The sequence below is a fragment of the Sus scrofa genome, chromosome 17 (genome assembly GCF_000003025.6).
Source record: "Sus scrofa isolate TJ Tabasco breed Duroc chromosome 17, Sscrofa11.1, whole genome shotgun sequence".
Lineage (NCBI taxonomy): Eukaryota > Metazoa > Chordata > Mammalia > Artiodactyla > Suidae > Sus > Sus scrofa.
The window spans coordinates 56,777,255-56,784,979 of record NC_010459.5 but is presented as its reverse complement, the minus strand read 5'-3'; the positions used below and the strand labels follow the sequence as shown (position 1 = coordinate 56,784,979).

Sequence of the window (7,725 nt, the reverse complement as noted above, 5' to 3'; positions counted from 1 at the left end):
CCATTGACATTCTGGGCCTGGTTGAGACTGGATCGCTTCCCTTTTGCGACTTTTTCAAGCAAAAAGAAGAGTCATGACTACAATATAAAATATTTTTCATTTATGGATATGATGAGTTCCTGAGAACAATGGAGAATATGGGCAAAGAGTGGGCTGTTGAGGTCCTATTGACTCTCTCTGCCAGCGCAGGCTTTTACGAGGGACGTAGTTGATGCATCTGATATTGCTGTTGAGTGTGCTTTTGTACTTGTGGATCATCATGATGATTTGTGTTTCCACTGACATTTTATTCGTATAGTCAGGATGGCATATGAAGTTCTGAACTTCCTTCCTTATCACTGTGAAAAGTAAGGGCATTTCTCTATCCTACACATGTTCCACTATTCTCTTGACTCAATCTGATGCATAGCAATAATAATAGGAGAGAAAACTTGATCATTGTGGCAGTTTGCACTACGGAACAGAACACAGTAAACTTAAAGCGGTGTGATCTTGAGACCAACTTAAAGCAAAATCAGACGGTGAATTATTTTTTCTTATAATGATAACTTGGCATGTTAAGCTTGGGTGATATTATTTTGTGGGTTGTGGTTAATCTTTGATGTTCCACTTTGGTCATGGGATTGACCTTTCTAAACTTCAGTTTCTTCATTTATAAAGAACAGGGTAATGCTGCCTGTGTTATAGAAGGGTGGTGTTGACCAAATCATTGGCTAAATGATCGTATATGAAGCATTTATCACCATGCCTGGCACTTGACACCTGTTCACTTATGATGTTGGTGGTAGTGATAATGATGGTGGCGATGATGATGGTGATAATGTTGGTGCTGGTGGTTGTGATGGTGATGATGGTGGTGGTGGTGATGATGGTGGTGGTGATGATGGTGGTAGTGATGATGATGGTGGTGTTGTTAATGATGGTAGTGGAGGTGATGGTGATGGTGATGATGGTAGTGGTGGTGACGATGGTGACGATGGTGATGATGGTAGTGGAGGTGGTGGTGATGGTGGTGATGGTGATGATGGTAGTGGAGGTGGTGGTGATGGTGGTGATGGTGATGATGGTAGTGGAGGTGGTGGTGATGGTGGTGATGGTGATGATGGTAGTGGAGGTGGTGGTGATGGTGGTGGTGGTGATGGTGGTGGTGTTGATGATGGTAGTGGTGGTGACGATGGTGATGGTGGTGATGGCGATGGTGGTGGTGATGGTGGTGATGATGATGGTGGTGTTGTTGATGATGGTAGTGGAGGTGGTGGTGATGGTGATGATGGTGATGGCGATGGTGGTGGCGATGGTGAGGATGTTATCCATCAGCAGCTATTCTTCCAGATATATCCTTAAAAATATCTAGGAGTGGTGGCTGGATGGTTAAGCACAGACTTGGGTTTGAATCCTGGATGTACTGTGCAGCAGTGTGGTGCAGTATTCATTGCTTGATCTCTGTGAGCCTCTCTTTCCTTATGTGAACAAAAGAGGATAACAGCAGAAGCCCCATTAGAGAGTTTTGGTGAGGATTAAGTGGGCCAATAGAAAAACTCACAGTTGAGTGTCTGGTACAGAGAAAATACTTCGTAAGTTGTGGCAGCAGTTGTTGCTGTTTTTAAATAATAATAATAATACAAGAGAGTATCGACTTATTAAAAAGATGGATTTAAGCCTCTGCAGTATGACTTAAACCTTGACTCCTGGCTCAGTGCTGACAGAAGTGATCTATTTAACAATCTTGGAAGGCCTGTGCTGGTCAATGAGTTGCTTTGGATCCTCATCTGAAAATGATTCCAAGTCTTGGCACCTCCACCACAAGGAGTTTTCCCTGTAGTTATTCTCAGAGTCTTGATAGGCATCCCAACTGGCCCTCCACTTTGCTTTGCGTCCTAATCAGGTCAGGACACACCTTCTCCAAAGACTTCATGTTGCGGCTGGTGAGGGTGATTCTAACCCGGTGAACTGCCGCCTCTGGCTTCCCAGGAGTCTTTCTGGTATTGTTAAAAGCCATGGCTGTGGCGTGGCTTCCTGACCAAGCTGTTCCTTGGAGAGAGCGAACACGGTGAGTCAGGAGCAGGAGTGGGTGGCCCAGGGGTTCCGCTGCAGCACTGACCATGTCATCCTCCTGGTGTTTTATTATTGTTGTTACTATTATGATGGTTAATTAAATGCAATGTGTGCATGTACTGTGTCTTCCCATCCATGTTAGAACATTGGAGGCACTGTTAGTAGTTCAGAACCAGCGTTTCCAGCGAGGGCCTCGTGGTGGAGCGAGGGGGAGGCTTAGTTGCATCAGGTGTGTTCAGTCTAGGGCAGCTGTGGCACCTAGATGAGAAGGTACTTTGGAGAAATGCCACAAGCACGACAGGCCTCCCACTTGGACATCATCCCTCTAAATGCACAGCAGCATATGCTTCTAATAAAATATTCAGTGATATGGAACTGGAAAGCAGATAACTCACCCTTGCCATTATCTCCAGCCACCATCCAAAGAACGTGATCTCCTCACAGGCCCTTCCTGATTCATATCAAATCATTAAAATGACATAGATTTATTTAAGTCAAGTTAACCTCTTTTATTATTATTTTTATTACTTTAAAGTAGGAATGTATTACATATGTTTATGCCACCTGCTTTCATCAGTCAACCCTAAATCACAGACTTCTTCCTGTGCTTTGGGATAAGAACACACAATACAAATGAAGACATGGAATAAGAAGGTTGGGGGCGCTGTGTCCTTTCCAGCTCCATGGCTGTTTATTTGTGCTTGTCTCAGGTATGGATGAGACAACAGAGCCAGTTACCCTCCTGTTAGCATCAACCAAGGGATGGAGGAAGCAGGGCTGGGGCTGCAGCTTGAACCATAGCTGTCAAGTGAAGGTGCTACTGAAACAATTGCACTCACAGCCCGGCGTCCAAGCCAAGGGAGGAGGCCACTTCCAAGTGGAGCGTTAGTACCCTCCAGGCACTAAATACCTTTAACACCAAAAGCTGCCAGTCATATTCCATTGGCTGTATCTTAGTGGAGCATAATGTTTAGACCTGCACTGTGGAGTAGGTATGGCCTGGATTCTCATTTTGTGACTTTCAGAAAGTTCCTTAGTCTCTCCACACCTTTCTCTCTTCTTTTATAAAATGGGCAGAATAGTCCAGAACTTACAGAAGGCTGGGGTGGGGGTGGGGGAGTTGGTAAATAGAGACGAGGCGTGTGAAGTGGTCCAGGCGTATGACAGGTGCTCAGGGAGGGGGTAGGTATTCTCTCTGAGGAAGCAGGAAGCCATCTGAGCCACTGAGGAGGCTGAAAGTGATTTGTAGTAAGGCCTGGCGCCTGGCTGATAAATTCTAACACGAGCGTTTGCTGAACACCCAGTCGGGTGCCCAGCACTGTGTCCCGTACCTGAGTCGGTGTGAAGTGGGTGACGGTCATAAGAGAGATGAATGGCCACGCCCAACAAGCCAAAAAAAACATTCGCGGGAAAAAATAAGCTGGCACACGGGCCGATGCCTGTTCCAGGAGGGCTAGGAGGGACTAGGGTTCTTCCGCACTAGGGCGATGGCTGTTTCTCATCCCAGCTCTTCTTCCTCGGTCCCTGCCTCTTCATCCCCACCGGCCTCCTTCCAGTCCCTCCAACCTCCAATGCAGAGGTTGGAGCTCAGTGTAGCCAACAGATATGCTTTGATTTTCACACGGGGTTCTAATTTTTAAATGAATTGCCAATACACACACACACACACACACACACACACACACACACACACACACACATCATATTCTACCTAAAAATCTGGAGTTCTGGCTTCTCTTGAAAGTGGATCAGCTGCAGCCGCTTGGGTGTTGCCCATTTTCTGGGACACAGACTCTTGTTCCCTCAGAGCCCCTGCCCACATTCCTCGTGCATGCGTCTACCTGCCTGACCCCTGCCCTGACCCTCCCGCATCTCCACTGGCCCAGGCTACGTGCTCACACCCACCTCCGCGGATCACCCCCACCCCCATCCCTGCTTCACTGTTTTGCCCGGATAACCACTCCTCTCCTTCCCATCCCAGCTCAAGCCCAAGCTGCACGTCTTCCCGGAAACCTTGCCTGAGGGACCTGATCAACCTTCCCCTCAGGCTTTGTCATCTCCTGAGTAAAGATAAGCAGTGGTGAGAAAGGTCTGTCCATCGAGGAGCGAGCATTTTGTCGCCAAGAGTGATTAGAATCAGCATGCGGTGACAGTAGAAAGCAGACTGAGTTATCTTAGATCCCCTGCAGACAAAGCCCCCACTTCTTCCTGCACTCGACGGGGCACCACGCCCACTGCCACCACCTGGCGCTCCATGGTTCTTACCCAGCAGCATCGCAGTCCGTTTACCTCCATGTGTGAAATGATCCGATTCTCAGCCGCCTCTCTCAGCTCCCTGGAAGACTTGCTCACGGCGGTATCTACTGAGCCCAGCACATTGCCCGGCCCTCCAGGATGCACACGAAAACTTAGTTATTGACTGCATGGAAAGCTCCCACGTCAGTGAGAATCTTCCATTGAGAAAGGATGCTGGGTCGTGGGCCACGTGGATCTGGAAAGGGAAAGCTTCCAAGAGCTGTGTTCCTCCTGGAGAAGATGGGCAGTAGCAAGGCAGCCCCTACTATCTCCTCCAGAGGAAATTAGAAATTAGGAAGATTTGCAGCCCTGGATCAATAGATGGCAAAATTTCAGCTCTCTAACCTTAAAACCCAAGCAATTAGCTGGGTTTGAAAAGGTCAGGTGTGGTTGTGCTCGCTCCCCTGACAGGATGAGCTGTCCAATAGAACTCAGTTCAAATTAGAAATATCTTTGGCCAAGTTAATCAGAACTCGTTTATACTGTCAGACTGCAGGGGAGATGCAGCTGTCGGATTCCACGCTGCTCTCGGGGAGCAGCTAGGGTGTTCTTTTGCCGTTAGGAACACGGCCTGGGGGTCTTGCCACTGCCTATCAAAGAACCTCAGTAAAACCAGCTGCTAGAGTTCCTCTTGTGGCTCAGTGGGTTAAGAACCTGATTAGTATCCATGAGGATGATATGGACTCACTCACTGGGTTAAGGATCTGGCATTGGGGCAAGTTGTGGAGTAGATCACAGACGCAGCTCAGATCCTGCATTGCCGTGGCTGCATTGACCCCTAGCCTGGGAGCTTCCATATGCTGCAGGAATGGCCCTAAAAAGAAAAAAAAAAGTAACTGCTCTTTTTGTTTGGTTTTATTTTGTTTTGGAGTGTCTACTCTGGGCCAGATACTGTAAATGCCTTTTGATATATTTCCTCCAAACTTTGCATCACTTATGAGGTGAATATCCCTGATACTCTTATTTCAGGGAAATGAAACTCAGGCTCAGAGAGGTTAAGCCATGTATCCAAAGCCACACAGTAAGTGATGGCATCTTTTCCCAATGAAACCTGGCAAGTCTGATTCCTCTACCCGTGATCTCTCAAATTTTGGGATGAGGGAAGTGGACCTTGGGTTCTAGAGGGAAAACTGGTCCGTTTTGTCCTCTCACCATCAGGGCAGCTCATCACGTCCTAGTGTCACATCCTGCTTGGTTGTTGGACAGGCAGTGACTTTTCAATTTCAGAGACCACCCCCCTCTCGCCCTGAGGGGTCTGCAGGGAAGGTGTGAGTTGTGCAAAGGAGCACTGCAAGGTGTGGGTTGAAAAGACAACCAGTGTCTGAAGGGCCAGCACTTTTCTCAGCCTCCTCTTGCCCCCAGTCTTTTTACCTTCATCCCTGCCCCCTTAATTGCCTGCACATTTATGGCAGTTTTGGGAAAAAGCAGTCCCTAGCAGAGCCAGTCTGGGCCAAAGAGACACTCGAAGGAGCTCGACAGGCTTGAGGGTAGAAGAATGGGAAGCTTGTCGGTGTCCCCGTTCAAAAAAGTAACATGGTAATTAAAAAAAATTTTTTTTTTTTTATTTTCCCACTGTACAGCAAGGGGGTCAGGTTATCCTTACATGTATACATTACAATTACATTTTTCCCCCACCCTTTCTTCTGTTGCAACATGAGTATCTAGACAAAAGTTCTCAATGCTATTCAGCAGGATCTCCTTGTAAATCTATTCTAAGTTGTGTCTGATAAGCCCAAGCTCCCGATCCCTCCCACTCCCTCCCCCTCCCATCAGGCAGCCACAAGTCTCTTCTCCAAGTCCATGATTTTCTCTTCTGAGGAGATGTTCATTTGTGCTGGATATTAGATTCCAGTTATAAGTGATATCATATGGTATTTGTCTTTGTCTTTCTGGCTCATTTCACTCAGGATGAGATTCTCTGGTTCCATCCATGTTGCTGCAAATGGCATGATGTCATTCTTTTTTATGGCTGAGTAGTATTCCATTGTGTATATATACCACCTCTTCCGAATCCAATCATCTGTCGATGGACATTTGGGTTGTTTCCATGTCCTGGCTATTGTGAATAGTGCTGCAATGAACATGCGGGTGCACGTGTCTCTTTTAAGTAGAGTTTTGTCCGGATAGATGCCCAAGAGTGGGATTGTGGGTCATATGGAAGTTCTATGTATAGATTTCTAAGGTACCTCCATACTGTTCTCCATAGTGGCTGTACCAGTTTACATTCCCACCAACAGTGCAGGAGGGTTCCCTTGTCTCCACAGCCCCTCCAGCACTTGTTATTTGTGGGTTTATTAATGATGGCCATTCTGACTGGTGTGAGGTGATATCTCATGGTAGTTTTGATTTGCATTTCTCTTATAATCAGTGATGTTGAGCATTTTTTCATGTGTTTGTTGGCCATCTGTATATCTTCTTTGGAGAAATGTCTATTCAGGTCTTTTGCCCATTTTTCCATTGATGGATTGGCTTTTTTGCTGTTGGGTTGTATAAGTTGCTTATATATTCTAGAGATTAAGCCCTTGTCGGTTGCATCATTTGAAACTGTTTTCGCCCATTCTGTAAGTTGTCTTTTTTTCTTTTATGTTTCCTTTGCTGTGTAAAAGCTTTTCAGTTTGATGAGGTCCCATGGGTTTATTTTTGCTCTAATTTCTATTGCTTTGGGAGACTGACCTGAGAAAATATTCATGATGTTGATGTCAGAGAGTGTTTTGCCTATGTTTTCTTCTAGGAGTTTGATGGTGTCCTGTCGTATATTTGTCTTTCAGCCATTTGGAGTTTATTTTTGTGCATGGTGTGAGGGTGTGTTCTAGTTTCATTGCTTTGCATGCAGCTGTCCAGGCTTCCCAGCAATGCTTGCTGAATAGACTTTCTTTTTCCCATTTTATGTTCTTGCCTCCCTTGTCAAAGATTAATTGACCATAGGTGTCAGGGTTTATTTCCGGATTCTCTATTCTGTTCCATTGGTCTGTCTGTCTGTTTTGATACTAGTCCCACACTGTTTTGATGACTGTGGCTTTGTAGTATTTCTTGAAGTCTGGGAGAGTTATGCCTCCTGCTTGGTTTTTGTTTCTCAGGATTGCTTTGGCGATTCTGGGTCTTTTGTGGTTCCATATAAATGTTTGGATTGTTTGTTCTAGTTCTGTGAAAAAATGTCCTGGGTAATTTGATAGGGATTGCATTGAATCTGTAGATTGCTTTGGGTAGTATGGCCATTTTTACAATATTGATTTTCCCAATCCAGGAACATGGAATATCTTTCCATTTCTTTACATCTTCTTTGATTTCTTTGATTAAAGTTTTATAGTTCTCGGCATATAGGTCCTTTACCTCCTTGGTCAGGTGTATTCCGAGGTATTTGATTTTGTGAGGTGC

The 7,725-nt window shown here is 45.8% G+C and overlaps 1 pseudogene; it reads right to left on the bottom strand.

Moving 5' to 3' along the window:
• On the bottom strand, positions 1,675-1,999 carry LOC106504275 (annotated as a pseudogene).